Below are 18,712 nucleotides of genomic sequence, written 5' to 3'. Positions count from 1 at the left end.
ATGTTTTCCACAGTCAGTAATTCATACTGTAACATTCGTTTGTTAGTTGTCATGTTGCAGTTTGTTTGAAATAACACACCTGTTCACCTGAAGGAAAACTCGACGAAGTGCTATTAGAAGACATCCTGTCAAAGCTTTTTGGTACATATCGCCTACCGTAGATGCAACGCGCATTTGAAAAAGCGAGGCGCTGGAGAGCAAAGTTAGTTTGAATGCAAAATACAATTTCACCACTAGATGGGAGTAATTCCTACTTACTGTCCCTTTAATGAAACAAGCCCATCTCTGCTGACATCTCAGTCAACCTTGCCAAAGCTAAAAAGAAAAAAACATTTCACTGTGTCCATAGCACAACAGCCTGAAGAAAACCACTATGAATAAATGACACAACAAAACACACTACAACGAAATCCAACTAAATTAAATGGAGAACATAATTAATAGACACAATTCACCCAGAGCTAATGTAATGAAATGTGAGCCTTTTTGAGTCTAAAGGAATTGATTTCTTTTTTGTTGCAGAAATACTGAGACATACTAGTAGAAGGACATCATCATTTCAGCCTATGAATACTAATAAACTTCATGGTTAAAGTATTTATTCCGATAAAGCATTTTCCAAATCTTAGATAGATAAGCAGACGAAATGACTGACTGGCATGTTATTTTAACTTTTTTCATTTAGATTAGAATTTCGCAAAAGTGTAATAAGAATTTAACAGTCTCGGTTCTCTTTAAAATATTTTTGTATGTTTACATCCATTCTTTAGATTGCAACCCAAAATTTTGTTAGTTTATTTGTACTTTTGGTACATATAAATGTTTATTTTACCAAAAGATGCCATAGATTTGTTACACTTGCCACAGGTCTGCACTTTGCTTAAAATAATGTAAAAAAATGATTCTCATGATCTATGAAGACATAGATCATGTATTCCCCTTCTAACATATGGGAAGCTTCTGAATAAATACTAGACAGGTGGAGAGGAGACAGAGGTGCAGTTCAAAGAGACAAGGAGAGAACACTTGCTTAAAAATGCCAACCAAATTATTGCTACCTGATAACTGACACTTTAATTCCTCTGTATAATTACATCTTTCTTGTGAACAGATGACGGATAATGTGGCATTAGTAACCGTAGTATTGAAAAGCAGAGATTAACATTTTACATCCAGATGCTTGTATTAGGATTTAATGCTGTCGTGTTTCAAACCACACACATGCCAATATGCACTACAAGAAACGTATCTGAGGAGATTAAAAAGACCAACAACTAAGCACTTCAGAAAATGACAGTGTGTGGATCTATATGAGCATTAAAACCTCCCAGAGATAAATATTCAGGAAACTGCGGCTCTTGGAAAGAGCACAAGATGAATTGCAGAACATCTGGCCCACCGTCCCTTGTTCCTAACATTCAGAGAGCTACTGATCCTCCTCAGCTCAAATGCTATGCAAATGCCGACACATCTCGACTGTAATAGGTCTCTTTTGAGTTCATACACCTGGAAGAGTTCTGGGAAAAAACCGACTCACTGTAAAGCGCCGTCTGAGATCTTTATACACTTCAGTTCAAAGAATGACGCACAATTGTGATATGCAGCCTTTTTGATAATGGGGTTAGCAAATTGTACTGATTGAACTACCATTATTCTGAGATAAAGATGTACTTTAAGGCAAAGGTATGAGACTCAGTTATTAACATTTTAATAAAAGTTCCTGTGGCTCTGTGGTAGACCATTGCATTAGTAGTGAAAAAGGTTGTGTGTTCAATTTCCAGGGAACACACATACTGATAAAAAAAAAAAAAGTATAGTCTGAATGCACGTTAAGTCACTTTGGATAAAAGCGTCTGATAAATGTAAGTTTTATAAAGAAATGGCAATTGTGCTTTTTTCCAATTAAGTGTTCTTTAACACTTAGTCATTTAACTTTAACCTTTTCCAAACTATAACCTACCCCTATCATCAAAATAAATAATTAATAATGGTTAATAAGAAATCTGAGGTTTAAAGTGAACACACACACACACACACACACACACACACACACACACAGATATATATATATATATATATATATATATATATATATATATATATATATATATATATATTAACAGATAACTCAAAATATACAATTCTACTTAGTTTACTTCCCCCCCCCTAAGAGCTTCAAAAAAATAAATAAATAATAATAATATCTTTCCATTATTTGATGCCCCTAACCTTCATCATATAGCATATTATACTGATTGTACTACTATTATTCTGAGGTGGAAAAAAAACGCCTCATATAAATGCCTCATTTATTCATTCATTCAAATATGGGGTTTACTTTTGGTGTCATTACTAAGGAAAAAGTATGATATCAAGCCAGAAATATCATAAGCAAGGTTCAATAAAGAAATGGCAATCATGATTTTTCCAAGTATGTGTTCCTTAACATCTGGAACCGAAATTAACCATAACCTTCAGTATCACTAACCTGGCAAACTTGAGCAAATCCAGTTACCTTAAACAGAATATGGACAAAATCGTGCCATGTCATTGTACTGTAGGTTTATGGAGAATCCTTCCTTCATGATCTTGTAAACATGGGCAGTCAAATACAAAGTCAAAGTGAGGGCTTTTCACTGAAGAATAATGAGTAAAGGATTAAAAGGCAAGATAAAATGCATTGCTTTGTCAGAGATCGGGCCTCTCAGTTAATGAAACAGCATGCATGAGATTCGTTTCTCTAATGTCATCTGTTTCACCCCCTGATCATTATACATGAAGGACTGTTCTGGTCAATACACACCTAATCAGCAGGCCGGGAGAGATAATAAGGAATTCAACATGGGGTGGTTCTGCTCCTCTCTTTTTTTCTGTCTAGTTGTTTATCCTCAAGGGGTTTTATTCATATCCTTGTTGATGCTAAACAAGTTCAAATTTGCACGATTTCAGATGCTGTAAAGATCAATGGCATTTTAGATTTGTGTTAAATGTTAAAATGCTTTTTTGACAAGTATCGCAAGATAATGATTTAGTCAGTACTTGGCAGAGTAATGGCAGTGGAGATTTGTTTACGCTTAAAGATGCTTACATAATTTCTCTCATCTTTTGAATTAAATGATTGTAAGTGTCTAATTGACAACATTGTTGGAAATATATTACACTTTTCTCATCCAGTACAGAAAAATGTCAGAGCCTTTATCTTAGCATAAACAATAACTTTACCAAACCGTAACTTGGGACATGCTACAAAGTAATTTCTACATTTCTGCATGTCTAGTGGCACCAAATGGAACTGCAATAGTGCTTGTTTTCAAAAATGGTTTCCAATTCCTTTTGTTAAAATATGAGACTATGAATTTTGAGTAAATTGTTCTAAGCTGTTTTAAGCACACAATTTACATCATATGGTCGTATCTGTAAAAGATTTCAGTTCACGTTTTTCCATTTTTCAACATGCAAAATGAATCTCTGTTAAAAGGCGTGACTTGAAATCAGCACCAGCATGTGAATACAGGTCAAACACATGGAGCACAATAAAATGATGTACAATAGTTCTTACTAAAATATAACATTTTACTAAAATATTTTGCATCCAAAAGCAGAAGCACTCCATATTCCTCCAACCATTTACAACAAAATCATGAACTGTAAAGAGTGTTTTTCAGCTGATTGCAATGATTAATGACAGACTTAATGAAATAATCATATTGGTAACTTTACAATAAGGTTCATTAGTTAGCATTAGTTAACTGCTTTAGTTCACGTGAACTAAGCATGAACAACACTTCTACAGTATTTAGTCTTCTTAGTCCATGTTAATTTCAACATTTACTAATGCATTGTTAAAATCAAAAGATGTGCTTGTTAACATTAGTTAATGCACTGTGAATTAACAAGAATTAATACATTAGCTATCATTAACTAATGGAACCTTATTGTAAAGTGTTACTGTTTGTTCAGTAAAGTACTATTTAATTAGAAAGAAAAAGAGAAGCTAATTTATGTTTTTCCCCTGCTCTACCAAAAAGATACCGAACTGTGACCGTGGTACATAGAGAACTGTCATTTTTGTGAACCATTACATCTCTAATATGCATATTTATTTATTACACAGTTGAACCCAAATAAGATTTGAGAGCTGCAGGGGAAGTTTTTGTATGCCTTCTTGAAATACATTGCATATGGACTGATTATGATTGCTGCTTGGCACCCCGCCTTTTCATTCTCATGACATTGAAAAGAGCAGAGTTAACCTTCTGCTAAACATCTTCTTAAATTAAAACAAGTTGCATTTTGAAAACATCAACTCTGAAATTAAAAGTTAAATAGTTAATTGCTTGAGGCTCTTAATAAACAGCAGTGATTAGATGCATCACGCACATTTTGACCTTTGTGTAGTAGCTTTCAAGTGAAGTGGTTCCTGTGACTAAAGCGCTCACCATGATCAAAACTGCATTTGATACAGGCGATGATGGATAATAAAAATGCCCAAACAGAGATCAAGCAGCTTTATCGTGTTGCACTTGGAATTAAAGCTGTACATATGTTTATAATCAAGTCAGAGGTCAAGTTTGATCAGTGATAATCCGAATGGCTAAGTGATGCTGTAGACTTGGACTCATACAGTATATTAGCAGTTAATGAGAGTGTGTGTTTATGTGTGTTTGCTCAAATGTAGTAAAAACCTCTGCAGTGATCATGAGATTATTGAGCACCGAAATTATGGAATAAGACTGTCGTCTCATTGGTTAAATTTCCCAGTTCTGCCATGATGCCCACTGGGAGCGCAGTAGAGAGCTGGCACTGCCCCAGGCCATATGGACATATGGAGAAGTGAACCTGATCTAACCAGTGACAAGCCGTACACTTGCTATCAGAAAAGTAACCTCCTTGAGCTGTAAACATAACAAACAACTCAGGAATATGTTGATGAATACATATAAATTGGACGGACCTTTGTAATGATCTGTAATGATTTGGGGGAAATATGAAGAACTCTGTGGAAAGAATCATAACCCTATGAAGCCTACTGTATCAGGCCTGCTGTAAATGATCAACATGATTAAAACCTGTTGTACACAAACTACTACATGCATTTTTTATAATCTATCTATCTATCTGTCTTTTTATCTATATGTTTTTTCAAAAGATTCAATAAACAATTTTTTTTTAAAAAGATCCGATTTTGGATATATATTTTTTTTTATGTCAAGGTTTTGCAGGGTTAAAATGGAAATGTGAATTGAACTACACTCATTGCTAGCTGAAAGCAATCTAAAATATATATTTAACACACAAATAACAGGAGATAACTTATTTCATAAATGAACATGGATTCTACAGAACTCAGTATCTTCTGATGGGTAAACAAAAAGGTGGACAGCGTAGTAAAAGCAATCGTACAGTAACACTTTATTTTAGGGTCTCTTAACTTGTTGCTTATTAGCATGCATATTACTAGACTTTTAACCATTTATTAGTACTAATTAAGCACATATTAACGGCTTATTTTAAATCCCTAATCCTACCCAATTCCTATATTTAACAACTAACATGTGCAGTATTAATAAACAGCAAATTTGGAATTTATTGAGTGAAAAGTTGTACAGTAGTTTATAGTGAATAAGTGTTCACTATTCTAAAGCATTACCAAAGCAGTTGCTATTGATAGCTGTGTAATTATGCTCAAGGACAACCAGATAATCCTGAAGCATGTACTGTACTGTAAGCCCAAAATGTATTATATTATACATTGACCTTGGCTGTAAAAGCAGACAAGCCTTTGACGAGAGGATTTTTGAGGTAGAAAAGGAGTTTTTGAGTCTGAATGTCTTATATGGGGATATCATATATTCCTGGCAGTTCTCTTGTTCTGGACCAATAAGTAACCATCTACGCCCTAGCAATCACTTAAAAGGTTTTATTTTCTTTTTTTCTTTTCTTTTTAATGTCAAGAACCCCCAGCTATACATTTTCATTTGTAAAATGTTTGCAGTATAGTTCAGCGCACCGGCCTGTTTAAATAAATGCTCCCAAAGCCAGCAAAATGATGGGAAATAATTTCCTGCAAAATGACGGCTGTACTATGCCATTTGTCATCGAGTATCTTCCCCTTCGTTCACTCCCTGTAGCCTTGCTGTTGGAAAATATATCTACACTTGGCAACCAGTTCTCCGTAGCTCCAAGCACAATCACTCATCTGTAGTGCAATCTGTTAAAGGAATCCATCATTCATGGCATAACGCATGCTAGCAGAAGAAAGGCACGGGGCAGAGGCTCTAGTAACTCAAGACAAACATGTCAACAGTTCACACAAAACGATTTCAGGGAGATGACAAAATGTGCATGAGGAAAAAGCAATGAGGGAAAGCCTCTCCATATTTTCTCATGCACGAAGATAGAAGCTATGGTCCATAACCTGGCAAGCTGCCTACTGCCTACATACAGAGTATCCTGGGTTGCATCCTAACAATGAAACCTCATTAGGGACTGATTCAGAATGCTCTACATTTGCAGGAACTCTTTGTCATTGATTAATTTTAGTATAGGAGAAACCTTTTTGACTCATAGGCTTACCATTGTCCGACACAAAAGATATTTCTTCTGGTATTTCTACTGTTTATGACAATGCTCTTTGTTTTGAAACCTTTTTGATTACAGAATCTGGGAGTGCTGATTGTAGAATGTCCACAATGAATGTGAATGGTGACCACAACTGTCCCTAGTTCCCATCCACTTTCATTTACTTTTATCACGTGTCGCAATGGAGAAACTAATACAATTCTGAAATAACATGAGAGTAAGTGAATTATGATTGACTGTTCATTTTTGGGTGAATTACTCCTTTAACTTGCAGAAATATTCACTATTGAATGAATTATATTCATAATCAACATTTCTCTCAACTTATCCCATTATCTATCTCTCGAAAAGCTTGTGGCATTGCATTGCATTATCTCTACTAAAGACACATATGATGCTTTATTTGAATTTGGCCAAGAGTCGGCAGCATCATTAAGTTGACTACTGTTTGGAACAGCCTTTGCATCAGAAGCGTATTTAATGGCAAAAATGTAGAGGCAGCTGACTACATTTTGGAGCAGAGCTACAATGATGGCAGGACTTCTTTTTGAGGGAGCTGTGGTGCCCTTTCAGAAGACACAAAACCCCCCTTGTTCAACGCATGAAAGCGCTCCACTGTAAAAAACAACCAAACGCCAGCTGAGTCTTATATCAACCGAGTAAGTTCATGATAAAACTGACAGCTCAGTTTTGCAAGATATACTTACCATCTTGGAACAAATCTTTTCAAACGGCACTGCCATAATATTGTGAGGCATAGAACAACCTTCAAATAAACAAATACAATAACACGGGTGCTCATGTGCTACAAAACAAATCAAGCCAAGATTCATTTGTACCCCCAAGCCAATGCGTCTTCAAATGGTGGCATACAGAAGGAAGTCATGACATCACTGGTGCAATCAGTCTGCGAGAGCGGCGTACAGGCAGAGAGGAGGAGCGTGATGAAGAAAGGCAAGCAGGTTTTCTTCAGGGCAACTAGTTAGCATGCACATCATACACGGCCCCTCTCAAATTAATTGTAGCATTCATATTAATGCTGTTTACCTCCAATCCATCAACCTGTCCTGGGTGAAATTTGGCTGATGCAATGGAGTGGAGTTCAGTTCAGCACGGAAACATCCTTTTCTCAAGAATGACACTTATATGTCCACAGTTTAAAGCTAAAATCCATTCAAATTGACTTGGAGGATGTTGTCCGAGTTTCTGAAAGGCATCCTATGAAGCATCAGGAGTTCAATTGAAAGGTGGCCAAGCATGTACGGTTCTCAGTGAGAGTGTAAAACCTCAAACCAGAGAGGCCTTTAACTGCTCGGTTGCGATAAAAACACAGTACAGTGAAACTGCGAACAAACATCTCTAGCCACAGGAGCATCACAGCAAGTTGAGGAAAGGCCGTGCCTGAAAAATCCTGTGAAACAGCCTTTGTTGTGTTACAACATCTGCCTTTAGCCGTAACGTAGATAAATATGTTAACACAAGAAGGAATGTGGCCATTTCCTATTAGAGAAATCCACAGGGGAAAAGTAAGGGTCCACAGATGCAGACATCATCCTTTAAGAACGTGCCATCTCGCATCACTGAGCAGTTCAAGGGCATGCAGATAACTGCATATTGAATTAGACATAGATTCTCTTTCAAGGACATGCCATAAATTTCTAATGAAATGCGGCTCTTTATGGCACTCGCAAACAGATAAGGAGACAAATAATCAGAAGGTGAGAATTATTTTTTTATAATTTAGCCATGTTACAAATTACTGGCACTCAAATCGGTATTGCCATGTGAACTTATATTTATTATAATCTGCACGTAAAATGAGCGCTCACTTTATCATCTCTGAAGCTGACGATCACTTCAGTTCAGCACGACTATGTTCTGAAGATTTGAAAAATTTTAAATTTGGAAAATTCGTTTTTAAAGTGCCCCTATTATGCCATTTTGAAAACCCCCCTCTCTCTCACCCACTTTGCTTCCTGTCAACCTACTGTCCTCTTTAAATAAAAGGCATAAAATGGCAAAACAAATCCTAATAAAGAAAAAAGAAAGAGTCAACTCTGACCAGTCTAAACGAGTCGTCAGAAATTTGAATTTCACTTCCGCGACGGACAGCTACACATTGAAGGGTAACTCATTTGCATAATGCCCGCCTATATTCTATGTTGACCGGCCGTGAACACAGTGACTAGTTTGTCTGGTTAACATCATGTAAAGAAGACACTACACTCTGAAAGTAATTTAGTTTTTTTTTTTTTTTTTTTTTTTAAGATGTACAACCTGTAAGTATGATAAATAATAGATATTCATATTTTCTATTTTCTAAGCACTCAAAATCCAGAACTAGTTTATGTGTACATTGATCAATGTTGCAAAACCACTATGTAATAAAAAACTTTGACGTTCCTCAGAGCTCAAACACAAATACAAGTGAATTGGTACTTGCCATAATTTAAGCATAAGCGTAAGCAAATTTGACTACTACCAAATTATAAAATTCACAACAATTGTAAAATTGTGGGTTGAATGTGACTCTTTTAGTCACCAGTTGAGTATATCTGGGCTACGAATTCATTTTGCGTATGCCTTCACTGCGATGTAGCCCAAATGTGTTTACTACCTCCACAACTGTCACTGTTATAAAGCTCCTTTAAAACATCCACTGCGACACAATGACAAGCTCTCAGTCTGATAAACTGATTGATGCCTGTTTTATAAACCCTTCTCTAAAGTCAGGAAAATGACAGCAAAAAGCTATGCAACGTTGAAGTAAAGAGATCTTCTACTAAAACGGGTGCACTTTATAAAGTTCTGTTGCCACGGTGATACAAACACATCATGTCTATACAGAAAAAGTGACCACCATAGAAAGTGACCACAGAATAAAAAATGAAATGTGAGTTCAGCCAGAGGGTATCCTCTTGATGACTGATATTAAACGGTAATCAGTTGGGTCATTTTTTTAATTCTCGCAGTAATCTGAAACGAGCTTCAGATATTAGCATTGCTGGTGACAAGGGAATCATATATAATCTATGGAGGCCTAAATGTAAAGACCTAACCCACTGTGTGGCACTGCAGCTTTTAAACCACAGAAGATGGCTAACAAAGAGGAACTTGAAATAGACGTGTGGGGGTGAATTTCAAAGCACTTAATACATCTAACTCTGGAATTTTACAGATAAATCTATGATTTTCAAAGCAGGAAGGGTTTGAAGTTAATAAGCCGTATCTAGAATGACGTCTGCTTAGAGCGAATAGCAACTGTATGATTTGTTAAATGAAAGCTCATAGATTAGCCCTTGTCAGTCCCTGCTAGACGCATTGGCAGAAAGCCTGGAGTAGGGAAATACTCATTTACTGATTAAACTAATTTCTTAAAATGGCAGTCAATGTAGCCAACTTAATTCACAAATGATTGAGCCTTTCTTTTGGCCAGCCGCATTCACTTATCAATACATCCTTCCCTCTTACCTCACCGATCCAGCGGTCTCAGCAATGGCTGAGATGTATTGCTGGACTGGGAGATCAAATGGACTTTGTAATGAGCGTATAGGCAGACAGACTCATTAGGGTTATGCAAATTCGTTTTTTCGGTTTCAAACAAACACACCTGTCCACACTGACAGTGACACAGAGAGAGACAGATTTTCTATCTCTGTCTGAGAAAAATGTAGCTTTGTTCATCTTTACATTTACACCAAAACGTTAGTTTAAATTTAACAAAGCTCCTAAATCTTTTCAGAACAAATGTCAGAGGTGCTCGCAAACTCACAGTCATGCCACTGATGTGCAAATGCTAATGTGTTTTGTGTGGTTAGGTGACTGCATTAATCAGAGTTATTTTAGCATTTTGTTACTGTATTGAATTAGCCCTTATTTTTATATTTTGTTCATCATTTTATTTTAAGTTTAAATTGTAATTTTCTTCATTTCTTTTGTCATTTTTGAAAAAATATATATATTTAGCTTTCATTTATTTTTATTTTTATTTTGTTTAAATCATTTTACTACTTCAACTTATTTTGTTTTGGTAAGGTGCAAAAAGCAACATTTCACTTTTTTAAGTAAACTTTTTCCTCTTGTAATAAATATTTAATATAATATTTTGAATTAACTTTCATTTTAATTTTAATTTTTCATTTATCATAATAACTGTATTTATTTTTTATAAAAACATTCTTCCCATTTTAATTTATTAGCATTTTTATTTTAGCTTTAGCAATTTTAGTACTATTTTAGACAACATTTCGAATTGTTTTTTATTTTCTCTCTATTATAAAAATTTTATTTCAGCATTATTTAAATGAACAAAAATGATATTCAATAGTGTTAGTTTAACAATAACAGCACTGCACCAAATCTTGATAATCTGTTTTCTAGATATTGCTTGGCTTCCAATGGAAGACCATTTGTGCCAGAAAATTAAACAAAGGTAGGCTAATTGTGACAAAGGTTAAAATAATACATAAAATTACAAAATCATGTGATTTGTGGTATGTAGCACAAACAGCATGTGTTACGTCCCAAAGTGTATTACTTACAGCTTAGAACAAAGTATAAGCAATAATAACAGTGATTGCTTTAGCAAGAACTGCTAATTATAGTTAAGAAGAGGATTAGAACAATACAACAACAGCAATGACCCTTTTTTGAGAGGTCTATGACTCCACAATAAAACACCACAATAGAAAAAAATATAAAACAGTCTCCTAGGAAATAAGCAAAGGCAAAGCCAGATTCAATACTGAGGGAAGCAAAACAGCTTTCAGCTTCATGGTATCAGTGCCTCCTGGAAGGCATCACCACCTACCCCTTCATTTTTCGCCTCGCGTCCATTTAAAAGATGTCAGTGAATCCAATGAATGTGAAAAGGGGGTCTGATGAAGCGGCAAGAGAAAATTGCGCTGACTCACAGCAATCAGACCGAGTCATGCTGTCACCCACAAGACCACAAAGCTTAACTGCCTTCTGAATAATTTACATTCTTCTGTACGATCAGGGCAGAACTTCATACAACTGACTCATATACAGACAAATAAGCTCCCGTGGGAGGCTGCTCTCCTTCTGTGAGCATCAAAACCTTCCCAACCCTGACTCTAAGGCACACAGACTCTCCTTTTGGACACACACAAAAAACGGGAAATATACAATATATATATATACTACCTTTGTTTTATTTCAGCTAGTTGCAAAGGCAATAATTGCATAAAGGTTTGTGAAAACATCAACTTAGTCACATTCTTACAAAACTGCCAAATCCTGCACAGAGCACAGTGCATGTCCATATACTGTTATGAGGGGAACTCATGGGACGTTATATAGGAACGCTGAGAGCATGTTGGAGGCGTGTGTAGGACGGGACAGTTGCAGTTTGCCATTAATAGCACACTGTGCTCAATTAGTCCAAAAACAACGTGCTACAGGAATAGCTTGCAGAATCTTTGCCACTTGGTGTTGGTACAGCCTTGACATGAATTAAACAGTTAGTTTTCAGGCTAATTAACAGTGCCTACTTTTACTATTGCTCAGTCTATTTTTTTTTCAGACTTTAACAAACCTAAAACTGAAGTATTACACTTCGACGCATTACTCATCCACAGATTCTGCTAAAAAAGACACCTCTCAAACCATGTGGCTTGTTGAAGAGGTGTGCGGTTACCTATTTACCCTTTTACATGTAAGTTTCAAATATTCAAGCAGAGCTTTTATTTTAAAATGCATCACCATATTGTTTCTTTGGTGCCACTTCAAGCTTGTCACATGACACACTAGAGCTATATGACAAATGTATTGGTTACATGGCTTTGTTCCTTTTAATTCAGAATATTTAATAGCTTTATACTGTGCAATATCCCGCATTCTTGTTCTCAAAGATGTTTAGGTAAGTGTGCGAAGAATACACTCTGTTGTTACCTACACAAGGTGTTTCTGATGTGAGAAAAAAAAGATTCCCATAGACATCATAGGTATTTCACAAACATTAAATGCTTTTTTCCCCTAGTACTTATGTGTATTAAATGTCTGAAATGTGAAATAAATATTATGTGGTGGAAAAGACTGAACATCTGTGATATATGACAAGCGATGAGCTCTCCCTGGGCTCTCTATGGTTCATCGCCAATGCATGAAAGCAGATTGGAATAGATCTGTTGATCATGTGATGCACTGAACGTTGTAATAAAACCAGTGTGAATGTGCGAACAAGGGTTGAGTGATAAGACTGACTATTTTTGCCTGGCGGACAATAAAATCCCACTAACTTACATTAAAAGAGGGATCAGAGACTTGTGGGTGGGATTTTGGAAAACCCCAGCAACCACATACCTGTATAGTAACAAAGCTCTAACCTATGAGGAGCTTGTAGCATTAGCACGCACATTTTCTTCAGAATATGCTAAAATGTAGGAAATTCGAAAGCAGTAAGACGCCCAATTGAAATTGTTCAAAAAGGTTCAAAACAAAGGTATTTTTTATTTATTAATAACTCTAATCGTGCAGGAACAATGCCAAAATTCACATGTGATAAATGAAATGGTCATCCAGACCAATGCACTTCTGTGGTCCGGCAACAGATCCACTATACTGACAGGAATGATTGGTTATTGTTTGGTTGTTTGGTTGTATTGGTTATAAAATTTATTTTTATGGTTTTCTTATCGTATCGTGGTTTTTAGTCATCCCCTTTGATTTCTAAACCTTTTCCATTTGCAATTACTGAATAAGAAATTTTAAGTAATGATTCAAATCAGAAATCACTAAGCAAGTCTGATTTTCCCAAAGCAGTATTTAGCCGCTGAAATGTTTAAATATGAGCTAAATTTAAGAGAATGTGCACAATGATTATAGAAATTCCCATGACTTCCCAGTAAGCATGCAATGCTGTACATCTCCAAGAGCTCTGAACATCTGGAAAACATCTAATTATTGAGTACAACATCTAATAGGCATCTTTAAAAGAGTAGCGACTCGCATACTAAATTATAAATGTCTCTAATACATGCATCTACGTGTCTTTTTTAACATTTGGCAGGGGATGTTTTAGAAATTTTTTACAGATGTGCAAATTCTCTAAAAACAAATTTTGCAGATGAAAAGTACTCTTGAAATAGACATACACTCTTAATAATAAAGGTTCTGGTGGGGGGGGGGGTACAGTTATTGCTATAGAAGAACCACTATGGGTTACCCAAAATACCTTTCAGTGGACATTTCTTAAAAGAACCATTTTATTTAGTCTGAAGAACATTTTAACAATCTAAAGAACCTTTGTGCAGTGGAAAGATTCCATGGATGTTAAAGGTTCTTTATGGAACCAACAATTCCAATAAAGAACCTTTAGTGTTTTGTGCAACTGAATGTTCCGCAAGGTTGTAGTTTTTTTTTTTTTTTTTTTTTGCAGGATGCCATTAGGAGAACAATATTTTTTAGTTCCCCATTTTTGGTCATCAATTTCTTTTTTTTTTCTTTTTTTTTTCATTGTGTGAAGAACATTTTAATAATCACACAAACAATATTTCAATACAAATAACTTTTGTGGTTCCATGGATGTTAAAGGTTCTTTGTAGATCTACAGATACCAATTATAAACCATTATTGTTAAAAGTGCATGGATGGATGTTAAAGGTTCTTAATGGAACCACCAATTCTAACAATAAAATGTTTATTTTTAAGAGAGTTTTATTAAAAGGTTTCATGGGTGTTAAAGATTCTCAAAGAAACCACAGATGCCAATAAAGAACCTTTATTGTGTAGGTGTGTAGGAGTGTAGGTGATGTTTGTCCTAGAGTATATTCATTTCCATTATTTTCCAGGTCTAAAAACACAAAATTTTAAATCTCCCCAATATTTCATGGCTTAAAAAGCAACATGACTTTGCAATCCAATTGCTGGAGACTTTTGTAATGGGTTCTCATCTGAGCCTATTCAAACAAAACACAGCAGAAAAATATGGCATGAACCACATGGGTGCTGTAGTATATAAACAAGCCACACAATACAAATAGTCAAACAAACACATAACACGTCCAGTTGTTTTCTGAAACGCGTTGGCAAATGTTCATTTTTCTCCCAGCATGCTCCTTCAGCTCTATTATAGCAAACTAACATGGTGCGTAAATACTCGCGCTCTCTCAATAAATCTCAACCGCTCTCAGCTAATTGGCTGCTCCAGCCACAAGATGCGCGCGCGACTGCCCCCGGTGCCACACCCTCTTTTCATTAAACAGCCTTGACACCCCACTTACATCCGAGTCAACAATGAGCCACATTTAAATTACAGTGGAGCTCCCGGTAGCCTATTCGGACGGCGAAACGTTATTCTGCACGTGATACAATGCACACCACGGGAAGAAACACAGCGCCCGAAAATCTGATAGTTCACTTTATGCAATATATATATATATAGATAGATAGATAGATAGATAGATAGATAGATAGATAGATAGATAGATAGATAGATAGATAGATAGATAGATATATATATATATATATATATATATATATATATATATATATATATATATATGTATAAGGGTTCAGTTTCAGCGCTATTCTCCTCTTGTGAGTCAAATAGATTCCTGCACTGACAGGCAAGAGCAGCTCTTTTACACAAATTGTTCAGTATAACAACGGCATCCTTTCACTGTCCTCTTTATTAAACCCATTTTTTATGCTAAATGAGCACATGACCAAAAGCGGTAGCAAAGCCTTGTTAATAGACCGGCCTGCCGTGCAAAATGTCAAATGCCAGAATAACGCAAAATGTTAGGCTCATCACAAGGGCACATAGGCTGATTCGTTCAAATAGGCACATTCAGCCTGTTTATAGTGCACACTTCACGGATAGTGAGCGTACACGGGATGACATCGCAACAAAGAGCCCTACCTGTCTCTCCAGGTTTGACTCGCGGATTTCCGTCCAAATGCCGAGCATTGAGGGCTTGCGATTGCCACCGCCCTGCTGCTTCTGCTCCCCGTCAAAGGATGGAGCCTGTCCGAGAGGATGAATGAGCGGAGGGGGGAGAGCAGCTCTCTCGGGTGGATGAGAGGAGAGGAGAGGAGAAGAGAAGAAGAGGAGGAGGAGGAGGAGGAGAGGAGGGTAGGGGGCGTATGCGTGCTGGAATACACCAAACTCCTTCCTCACCGCTGAGAGAGCCGCGCTCAACTGAACACGCACAGATTTCATCATCACGAATGCGCTTCGAGCCTTTATACCCGTCCAATTAGGCTCCTCTACCGCATTCCTAAGTCAGTCAACAAATGAAATGTTAAGGTAAATTGTACCGTAAGGATATATATATATATATATATATATATATATATATATATATATATATATATATATATATATATATATATATATATATATATAGCCTACCTATTGCGTTAGAGCGCGAGTAACCATAATAAAAAATACACCAGTATAGAACTGAATAATTTTTTGTGCATATACAGACAAATACAATTTACCAATGAGAGGTAAAAAAAAAAAAATAAATTGTCAGGTAGCTAAAAATATGCTCCATGTGGTAATATTTTTTACTGATTTTATATAAGTGTATTAACTCTCTGTTGGATGCATTATGTTGTTATTTATTTATTATTATTATTATTATTATTTAATTATACACTTAGAGGTCTCTTAGGTACCTCATTAATAAAATTAAACAAATGTAAAAAAATAAATAAATAAAGAAATAAATAAAAATAATAATATTTTGCATCATTAAAAAACAGTGAAAAGCCAACAAACAAATAGATAAATTATATTTTTAGAACATACATACAATACAATATTTTGAACATGATCAGTAACCAAACAGTTTTGGTGACCATTGACTTTCTTTGTATGGACAAAAACACAACACTTTTCTTAAAATATATTTTTGTTCCACAAAACAAAGTTATTTCTTTCCTTCCTCCCTTCATTCATTTATTTATTATTATGCATTGTATTGAATATTATTATTCATGTATTTATGTATTTCTTTGATAGTTTATTTGTATTGATTTATTTAATGCATTTATTTGCTTTATTTGAACATAAAAGAGGATATGATGAAGAATGTTGGTTCCCATACAGTTTTAGTTGCCATCTACTTCCACAGGTTTGGGACAACATGAGGGTGAGTAAATGATGAAAGATTTTTTCATTTCTGAAATTAATGAGCTAAATTTGAGATAAGTTAGTCTCAAAGGAATACTACAATAAACCTGAAAATTAATAACTCAAAACCAAATCTAAAAATAAATAAATAAATAAAGTTAAATAAATAAAATAAAAATAAAAATCTATAATAATGTATGTGAATCAAAAACGAGGAGAAAGAGGACAGCTTTAACCTTAGTTCAGCACTTCAGCACTTGGAATCTATATCCTCCTCCAGAAATTGAAATACAGTGTGTAGAAAGAATCCCGACTCCACACAAACAACTGGTTAAGAGACAGCCCTTCTGCCTGCAGACAGCTGCTGATAGAAATCCCTCACTTCTGAATCAAGAGAACTGAAAAGCCCTGCTGATGAAACAGAATGTAATCACAGGGTTATTAAATGTTCATTCAATCACCATCATGCTTATTTCTATTTATTTATTTTTATTAATTGTTTATGGTCCATTATTGCGTATTCAGCCCTATTAAATAGTGAGGTTGTTGCCTGATAGGAAATGTGCTCTGTAGTGGGAGTGAATTTGTAATTACAGTGCAGGAAATAAGTGTGCATGCTGAGAAAATTACAGCAGAGTGTACAGATGACAGTCCTTATATACACAAGAATGTAAATGGTCATGTGTGAGGCTATTAAAGAGCATAACATTTATGGAATAATAAACCTATCGAGTGGAATAATAATAAACTGTTTGGTGTTTGGTACAGCTGGAACTGTTGCTATTAATATTTCAACCAGAGGATGGCAGCATTATTTTTTTCTGAGCATGTAGTGGTCCATTCACAGGCCTTTGTGTTGTGTACACAGTCAGTGTGGCCTGGTGTGAAACTCGCTGCTCCCATATGAACAGAATATGTGGGAAAATCATTGTCGGCGATGAGGGCGATCTTTCGAGTAATTACCATCATTATGCATATTTTACTAGGAAACAACACCCTTGTTTTCAGTCCTTTGTGGGTTTGGAGGGAATGTCAAGAAAAGTTCAAATGTCATGTAAAAGATCAAATCAGATACTTGGGGACTAGAGATGGGGATTATGAAACACAGATGGTAGGCCACCTAAAATGGTAAATCTCAAAATAAATATAAGCCACTGTTTTGTGCACAGCAGGGGGAAAAATTATGCTAAATGCAAATAATAACATTCAGCTAACCATGTGCATAAATACAGCATTCAAATTACAGGAGAAAGAACTCACCATATCTTTTGCTGTAGATGTCAAAAAGAGTCCAATGGTATTTTGACACAAATTAATTTGACATTTTATAGAAGTTATTGCTAAATGAGGTAGATGCCAACATGGACAAGTTGCGTGAGATGACCTCATCCTCTCATGCTATGAACAAAAACATGCAAAGTTAAATAAAAAAAATACAACCAAGACTTCATTTAATATGGATTCACTTACAAGATAAATGTGGTTTGCTTTAAATAATGAGAGCTTGAAACTACTGTATGAAAAACAGTTCAAGACATTAAAATAAAAATATTGTCTTTGCTCCTTTCAGCCAGTGTCAGGTTAATAATTGTGCATATTGTTGGGAGCTGAATGGTGGTAATATTAATACATTAAAATGTCCAGTGTAAAATCTGTGCACTGTAAAAAACCCAACTTGAAAAAGGTTCAAATTACTGGTTTTGTTGTGTTGGCTCAGCAAAAATCTATGGAAAAGTCAGTATAACTATGTTTAATACATTTATTCAACCTAAACCAAGTTTCTTTCCATAAACTTAAAAAGTTTAGTTTTGTGAACAAGATTTTGCAAGTTCATCCTAAAAAACGTCTGCCAATTTATTTAAGTTAGAAACTTCCCTCCCACTTTTTTTTAAATAACTTAAATGAACCTAATGTTTAACTGTAAAAGGTAATAATAATAATTATTATTATTATATTATATATTTTTTTTTTTTTACCTTGAGTCTGGAAATAAAGTTGAATTGAATTGAATAATAGTATTATTAT

The 18,712-nt window shown here is 35.3% G+C and overlaps 1 protein-coding gene across 8 annotated transcripts in view; it reads right to left on the bottom strand.

Moving 5' to 3' along the window:
• LOC127945017 (band 4.1-like protein 1) overlaps window positions 1-15,704 on the bottom strand; it is a 47,496-nt gene extending 31,792 nt beyond the window's left edge. For all 8 annotated transcript variants that reach the window (XM_052541515.1, XM_052541521.1, XM_052541516.1 and 5 more), the window contains exon 1: window positions 15,467-15,704. The gene's annotated coding sequence lies outside the window, so the exon portion shown is untranslated. The remainder of the gene's footprint in view (window positions 1-15,466) is intronic.
• Window positions 15,705-18,712: the final 3,008 nt, after the last annotated feature.

The sequence above is a fragment of the Carassius gibelio genome, chromosome A23 (genome assembly GCF_023724105.1).
Source record: "Carassius gibelio isolate Cgi1373 ecotype wild population from Czech Republic chromosome A23, carGib1.2-hapl.c, whole genome shotgun sequence".
Taxonomy (NCBI): domain Eukaryota; kingdom Metazoa; phylum Chordata; class Actinopteri; order Cypriniformes; family Cyprinidae; genus Carassius; species Carassius gibelio.
Note: the sequence above shows the minus strand (reverse complement) of the source record. Positions and strands in the feature narration are given on the sequence as shown.